Below are 7,929 nucleotides of genomic sequence, written 5' to 3'. Positions count from 1 at the left end.
TTCTCTTTTTCTTAACTTTCAGATTTGAGTGAGGAGAAAGGTGACTAACAAAGATTTGCCCATTGACTGCACATTAGGTCTGGACTCGTAACAACATTATGATAACTGTATTCTAATATGAAATCCATGGCAAATAAATTACACTTTGATTTGAATTCACTATAAATCACTATTTCTATCACTATGTGTTAACTATTCTTCCTCATCTCAAACTTACTCTACTCAGTGATGCACAATAAATCAGTAGCACAATAAATCACAGTCTTGTTTTTCCCAAAAGCACTTAATACCACAATAAATTCCTTAAAACAGTATGTAAAGAAGTGAAACAGATCAGCATGTTAAGCTGTTTGTGTCCTTTTCACTATGTAGTCCTTGACAGTCTTCACGATGGTGTGCTGTGCTGCGTGGGGATGCTCCAATCGCTCTGAGAGGGGTGTCCGCATGTATGGCTTCCCCAAAGACAGGGACAGGCGAAAAGCATGGGTGGTTAAAGTTGGAAGGAGCCATTTAACCACCTACAAAGACACTACTAACAAAAAAATATGCGAGGTAATCATATTCAAACAATGCATTTGCACTTTGGCACACTTTCAAATACCACACCACTGGGAAGTTTAAGATGTTTTTAATTAAAAACAGAACAGAGAACAGGAAAAACAATGCAAAAACCAAGGGAAGTTACGTTGTAAATATAACGGGGAAGAAAAAGAAAATGACAGGAAAAAACACTTGAAGGCCATCTTCCTGCTCATGGTAAGTTAAGTATAATCAGCCACTGATGTGTTACACATTTTGTCAAGTTGCCTCAGGAACTGGATGTGTTTTATGTGTGCAAAGATTTGAAACATATCTACTAAGTGTAATGTGCCATCTGATAGTGTGTATTCAACCACTATGGGATATATGCTAGACATGTTCATAGTGCCGGATACAAGTGAGTTGTTGAGTGTGAGAACTAAGGTGAAGTCACTCTGCAGGCACATTTTGAGGCTGACCAGTTTTTGAAGACCAGCAAGGGCAAGACTAGGCTGAGAGAAGATGCGATACCCACCATCTTTGTGCATCGGCCAGTAGTCAGAAAGAGGAGGGCCCCTACTCCACGATGCCCCCCTTCACCTGCAAAGACAGGGTTCTTAGCTGCAGATCACAGCTACTGTATTTTAAGTGACACAGGTAAAATGTATATCAAATCTTGATAAATATACCAATATTTCTTATTTAAAGTGAAACTCTCGCTAAATGCAACCTAGGCTTTTTTGTGAATGTATACGAGTCAAACCTTTGTGTAAAAGCATAATTACGATGAAAGAGGCCCTTTTAAGATTTACCGTATTTTCGTTTTTGGTTCAAACTCATTTTCAATGGGAGTGCTACAGACACTTTCACACTAGCATCAAATCGCTATTTTTAAAACACACGCAACACTTTCGCCGTAATTATGCTTTTGCACGAAGATTTGACTCAAATTATACATTCACAATTCAATATTTGAAAATAAACAGTTAAATGGCTTCTACTTACACCAGATTCCAAGACTGAGGAAAGAAAGGATGAGCAGAGTGAGAGAAGGGAAAGTGAGATAGAGGAAAGAGAGGACATGGCAGATGAGGAGAGACAGGGAGAGCACACATCAGCCATGCAGAGCAGGACGCCACCGCTGACAGAATCACAGCTCCTAAAACAATTGAAACGACAAGAAAATCTAATTAAAAAAACCAGGGCAGCACTGAGAAAATTAAAGAAGGAAAATGCAGTTCTGAAGAGGACAATGAAAATTAGGGACAAAAACATCAAGAAAATTTTAACAAAAGATCAAATTGGAGCATTAAGCAGGCCAACCACAAGAGGGATGAAATGGAGCAACGATACCGTCAAGAAGGCGTTAAAACTTAGGTTTGCTGCTGGTTCCTCTGGCTACAAGGCCTTGCAGGACTTGCAGATTCCCCTGCCAGGAATTAGGACCCTGCAGAGAAGGATGCAGTCAGTTAGGTTTGAGCCTGGTATTTTGACAGAGGTGTTTGACTTCCTCAAACTGAAGGCAGATGGCTTTACAGACCTGGAGAGGGAGTGTGTGTTGACCCTGGATGAAATGGCGATAACACCAAGTGTGGAGTTACACATGCTGTCAGGAAAGCTGTATGGGGATGTGACCTTGCCGGGTCACACAGGGGTAGCAACACATGCGTGTGTGTTCATGTTGGCTGGAAACACAACACGCTGGAAGCAAGTTGTTGCATACCATTTCAGTGGCAATTCTACCAAGGGAGCAGTATACAGGCCAATCATTACTGAAATAATTCAGAGGGCAGCATCCATTGGGCTACATGTCATGAATGTCACCACTGACATGGGTAGCCCTAACCAGGCCATGTGGAAAGCCTTTGGGGTCGACCACAATAAAACATCTGTGACACATCCAGCAACACCAGACAGGCAGCTCTTCTTCATGCCTGATGTCCCACATCTGGTGAAAAATCTTAAAAGTGCCCTTATCCGTGGACAGGTGTTTTCCCTTCCTTCGGATGTAGTCCAAAAACAGAACCTCCCCTCTAACGAGGTTTCTGTGCTCCCAATTAAGGACTTGATTCAATTTCAGGAAGGAATGACATTGAAACTCGCTCCTCAGCTGACAGCTGCAGCCATTGGACCAAGTCATTTTGACAAAATGAAGGTTGGGCCAGCTCTGCATGTTTTCAGTAGGGCAACAAGTGCTGGGCTGAAATACATGGTGCAGCAAGAAAACCGCCCTGTATCCTACATGACCACAGCATGGTTCCTGGAACAAATTGACAAGTGGTTTGCTCTAATGTCATCTAGGCATCCAATTACAGCCTTGAGCAAGCTCAAGATTGATGAATATGACAGGGCCATTACCTTCCTCCAGGACACTGTCCATTTGTTCCGGGGCATGAAGATTGGGCCAAAGGGATGGTGGAAGCCTGTTCAGTCAGGGGTGATCATGGCAACCACATCAATTCTGGCCATACAGGAGGAGATGCTAGCAAGAGGACACAGGTTTGTGTTAACGTCAAGGTTCACTCAAGACTGCCTTGAAAATACATTTAGCTGTGTTAGATCAAAGAATCCTGTACCAACTCCGGTGGAATTCCACCATGCCCTCAGGCTCATATCCGTGGGGCAGTTCCTCACAACCATCAAGTCAGGCAGCTACCAGGAGGATGACAGTAGCTTCTTGGCAGACTTCCTGGACCAAGTGGAGCAAAATGACAGGAAAAAAACAACACTTAAAAGATGGCCATCCTGGAAGCAAGAGCCAAACCAAGAAAGTGAAAAAGAACAGTGGCCTAGGTTCAACATCAGCCAACCCCGGAAAAGCTGACAGTGTTTCGGGACAAAGCCAGCATCACTGCCCCTCCACCAACATAACCCCAGCCACCCTCAGTAATCCCCCACCTAACTTCACCCAACCAACAACACTAATCCTCTTCCTACCAGCACCCAATCCACATCACTCCTCCCTTACTATCCAGAACCCAGACAGCACCAGTAATGCTCCACCTACAAGCACCCAACAATCACTGCTCCTCCACCCACCAGAACAAAGCCAAGATAATTAACACTCCATTTGACTGCATCCACCTAGGCTTACAAATCCTCCACCTACCTGTACCCAGAAAATATAACTGCCCCTCCACCAACTACTAGCCCCTGCTATATCACTGCTCCTCCCCAGCCAACATCACGAATCCTCCACCTCCCTGTATCCAGCAAACACCACTGCTCTACCAACTACCAGCCCCTGCTTTATCACTGCTCCTCCCCAGCCAACATCACGAATCCTCCACCTCCCTGTATCTGGTAAACATCACTGTTCCACCAAGTACAAATCATTAACAAGAGACATGTAACATCCTTGTCATCATCACTCCTGAGCTATAAGATATTTGGTCCTTACTCGTCAGTTCTCCTGATGTGCAGTATGCAGCATCAATGCCGTATGATTACTTGAAATTAACTACATATTCATTACAGTTACTAATATACATACTCATCAACCATGATATAAGGTGCACTTTTGCAATCTAAGACAATCCATTTCAGTTGCTCTGCCATACATTTTTCATTTATCAAACTTATACATTTCTAGTTTTAGCTGGCATTTTCAAAAGGTGATCATTCTGGTTTTTGTTTATTATGGGAGTCATAGTAGATGCTGCTGTGCTGGGGTGCATTATATTCATCAGTGTTCCTGATATTTTCCCCTCTCCATTAAAATACTATAAGGAAAAATATAAGCAACAATTGTTGAGATAATGCAGTCCAGCACAGCACCACAACCTACAATAACATACATACATACAGAATGAACATACAGAATGAACACCTCTGATTATGTCAACAAAAACTGAACATGTATAAGATTTATAAAAGCAGAATTTATGGCACAGCTGTTGTACTGCACTGCACGATGTTGCACAGGTGTATCAAATAATATGACTAACAGCAATAGTTATGTTTAGTATTATTCCTTTAGTAATATTGCAAGGCAATACCCATCTAGTATAATTTATAATGCCTGACTATTGTGTTTTCAGTCTCACTGTGGTCCACTCAGTACTCCTGGCCTGCAGCATCACTGACGCTCCACTACAAAGTGCTCCTACTGTAGGTTCCCAAATATACGCAAGATGATATCACCTGTTAGGGACATTTGTTTAGTATGACTGCTTGAAAAACATTGCATTATGTCTTTTCAGTCTCACCACTGTCTGCTCAGCACTCCTGGCCTGCAGCATGCAAAATTAAGTTATGAAGAGGCATCACTGCTTCTTGACCACACAGCACCAAGTGCAGGTAACTGATATACACTGATATAGTAGATATATCGACATACACATACATGTATGAAGAGACTGCTATGGTGATCATTCGCTGTGCATGCAGGCCCCCCCCACACCCCTGGCAAATAAATAGTGGGGGTTACTTTTCCAAAATGTGTACATACAGGTCAAAATCAACTGGAACCTAACTAAATAAACTGGTAAACAGTGGCTACTTGTAGTTTATTCTTACCTTAACTCCAAACGCTTAATTTCTCCTCGCTTTTCCCTTTGCCTTTTCCTCTGCTCGACTGCTCTGAACTAATTAATCAATTAGGGACAGCTGCAGCTAATCGTGGCGAAGGATTGAGTGGAGAGGAAAGCTGCGTGCACAATGAATGATCACGTCAGGAGTCAACATAATACAGTCTCCACAATATTCACAAGGAGAATTAGTAACATGATACATATGCATGAAAAATATAACCATGCCGGTATAAACCCAGTTTGTGTTCTCACCGTCCAAAATCACAACAGTAGACACACCAGCTTTATAATATACACTATACTCCTATCAGCTTTTTGAAAAAAAAAAAAAAAATCAAGTTGCCCAATACAGACACGGTAATTATATTAACACAACCAGAATCACCCCGGTTTTTTTATTATTATTATTATTTGCAAGAAAGTTTACCACCATCAGGATCGGCGGATGCAGCACAGTTTGAATTTAATATTCAAATGTGAACTTTTTCACCCCGCACTCAAACCTATATATATATAGCCTCAATTATATTAAATTGATGTTTATCTACAATCACACTCCCTGCACATTAAGCTGGCTATTGGTATAAATTGACAGTGTTCGATTAAGTTATATTTAGTGAACAGAATTTACATGTGTCCGCCTGTTGCATGTGTTGCTATCGTTATCCAGCGTGCTAGCTTAAACTTTTATCCGTTAATATTCTCTAATCTTCTAATCTAGACGGGGACAATCCGCCAACATATTTAATATAGCTAATTACTCATGTCAATTTAATTCCAATGAACTACTGATGTGAAAATGTCATTCTTTAAACATTTTACCTTGATCAAGTGTTGCTCCGACCGTGTGCTCCATAAGAATTACGTTGGGCGGAAGTTAGCTTTTGCTAACTTCCGGGAACTTTTGAGGGTCTCCATGCTCCGCCATTGCTGTGAAAAAAATTAACCATTGCAGTAAACGTAGGTGGCGCCACTCTCTCTCTTAAGGACTCTACTCCTACCTAAATGTTGCTCTCGCAGAGAATTGTGGGTCGGCGTAATCTCCTTTCCTTTCGTATAGGAAGGTCTGTTGCATCCTATGCTAAAGGAGCTCTGCAAGGAAGAATTGGAGCTCCGCTCCTTTGCATTTAGAGAATCCGAACGGCTCTTATCATGGCGGCCACTTGTTTACTTCCGGGTCACTTCTTCAGTTAGGAACCTCCCTAAGCAAAATAGTCTATTCGACTGCATCCTGGCTGTGTCAAGTCAATTTGTTTACACTACCGGCGATGTAGCTTCAGTGTTAGCATAAGCGCTAACGTAGTAGTTGTGTAAACAAACTGACTTGTTACAGCCTGGTTTGTTTACACTACCAATGACGTGTTAATTGTGAAGTTGTCATTAACCCCGTTCTAGTATTAAAACTCCGGGCTTGCGTTTGACTTTGTTGGTCGTTCAGTAACCAGAGCAAGTTCAGAACATTGCTTCTCCGGCTAATAGATAATGCTGGCTAGATGACATCTGTAAATAAGAGCGATCTGTCTTTGCTTGTGACTTTTTCCAATCTTGGGCAGAAGTACTGTTTACCAATACTGAACTTTACATTGTAAGAACCCATCCATGGTGTGTGTGTGTGTGTGTGTGTGTGTGTGTGTGTGTGTGTGTGTGTGTGTGTGTGTGTGTGTGTGTGTGTGTGTGTGTGTGTGTGTGCGTGTGTTTGTTTTACAGTTATAAAAAAACAACTGCAACTCCAGTAAGGCTTGGATTTACTAGGCCTCCTCCAACCACCCTTGCAGACTCTATCTCACAACGGTCAGCACATATTTATATATACAATCTGCAATCTGAGTTTATAATTTACGTCCTGAGTCACATTTCTCTTTTCTTTTACTCGTTGTCAAGGTAAAGCAGTATCGTATCGGACACCGTATCTGCCAAAACCCCAGCGCAGGCATCGAGCAGGGCAGCGTTGGGCGTACAGCCAGCTCAGTGGCCGACCCAGGCACCAAGCAGGTCTGGTGCTCTGTGGAGGTGTAGAGCACTTATAACAAGGACCATAGTGGACCATGAAGAGTTGATGCCATAACCTGCCCTGCGATGTCCTGTCTCTGATGTCATGTGATGTCCTATGCTGAGCTGTTATGTCCCGTACAAACAGGACAAATGAGGTAAGTAAGAATGTTCCTCCTAGTGGATTCTAGTCGGGGCTCATCCAACAGGTAATAGTGTCCTCTGGACCTGATGGTCCACCAGCAACACAACCTCCCTGTGGTGGACTTGAAGGATCAAAAGGTAAATTGGACAGCTACACAATGTATGATTTGTATTCTTTATGCACCTGGCCTTGAAACTAATTACATTAATGTTGTATGCAGCATCCATTTGATTGTTTCAGCACTGCCTTGGACCCGAATTGGCAAGAAGACCCAGAGGAACCCCAGGACCATCAGGACCCTCAGGACCCCCAGGACCAGACCAGAGAGACGAGGGAAGCAATGACTTGATACTGAGATGGAAGAACCAGGTAAAGAATAACTGTATTATGCTGCTAATATGATTATTATTATTATGATTATTATTATTATTATGCTTGATCTAATACCTTTACCTTTGTTTTCTTCATGAAGTCAATTTAATAAATCAATGAAATGTGTTTTTTCATTCATAAAGAAGCCAAAGGATGAGAAAGATGAGGGAAGCGACGTGTCCACAGAGAACCTGGACGAGCACAGCGAGGCATCAAAGTATGTGAACTTGATTATGTTGCAGTGACTTTATGTAAGCACACCTCTTTAAAATGTCTCTCTAGATACTGTAAGTTTCCTCCAGAATATTCTAGCGTTGCTCCCCACTGCTGCTCTAAGTCTGGTGTTTTCTGTTCTTCTTGTCCTTTCTCTTC

The 7,929-nt window shown here is 42.2% G+C and overlaps 1 long non-coding RNA gene across 3 annotated transcripts; it reads right to left on the bottom strand.

The window, feature by feature from the left end:
- Positions 1-782: 782 nt before the first annotated feature.
- On the bottom strand, positions 783-3,228 carry LOC311028770. Of its 3 annotated transcripts, XR_014598782.1 has the most exons (5): positions 3,096-3,228; positions 2,878-3,001; positions 1,873-1,966; positions 1,525-1,678; positions 783-1,119 (listed from the first exon to the last, which is right to left on the bottom strand). It is a non-coding gene; the product is annotated as an uncharacterized lncRNA (long non-coding RNA). The 3 variants fall into 3 exon arrangements; XR_014598781.1 differs by having other exon boundaries at positions 1,525-1,966; XR_014598783.1 differs by lacking the exons at positions 2,878-3,001; positions 3,096-3,228 and adding an exon at positions 2,060-2,585 and having other exon boundaries at positions 1,525-1,966.
- Between the last annotated feature and the right edge of the window lie 4,701 nt (positions 3,229-7,929).

This window comes from Eutrigla gurnardus, assembly GCF_963514095.1.
Source record: "Eutrigla gurnardus genome assembly, chromosome: 18".
Classification (NCBI taxonomy): Eukaryota; Metazoa; Chordata; class Actinopteri; order Perciformes; family Triglidae; genus Eutrigla; species Eutrigla gurnardus.
This window is presented reverse-complemented; position numbering and strand designations above follow the sequence as displayed.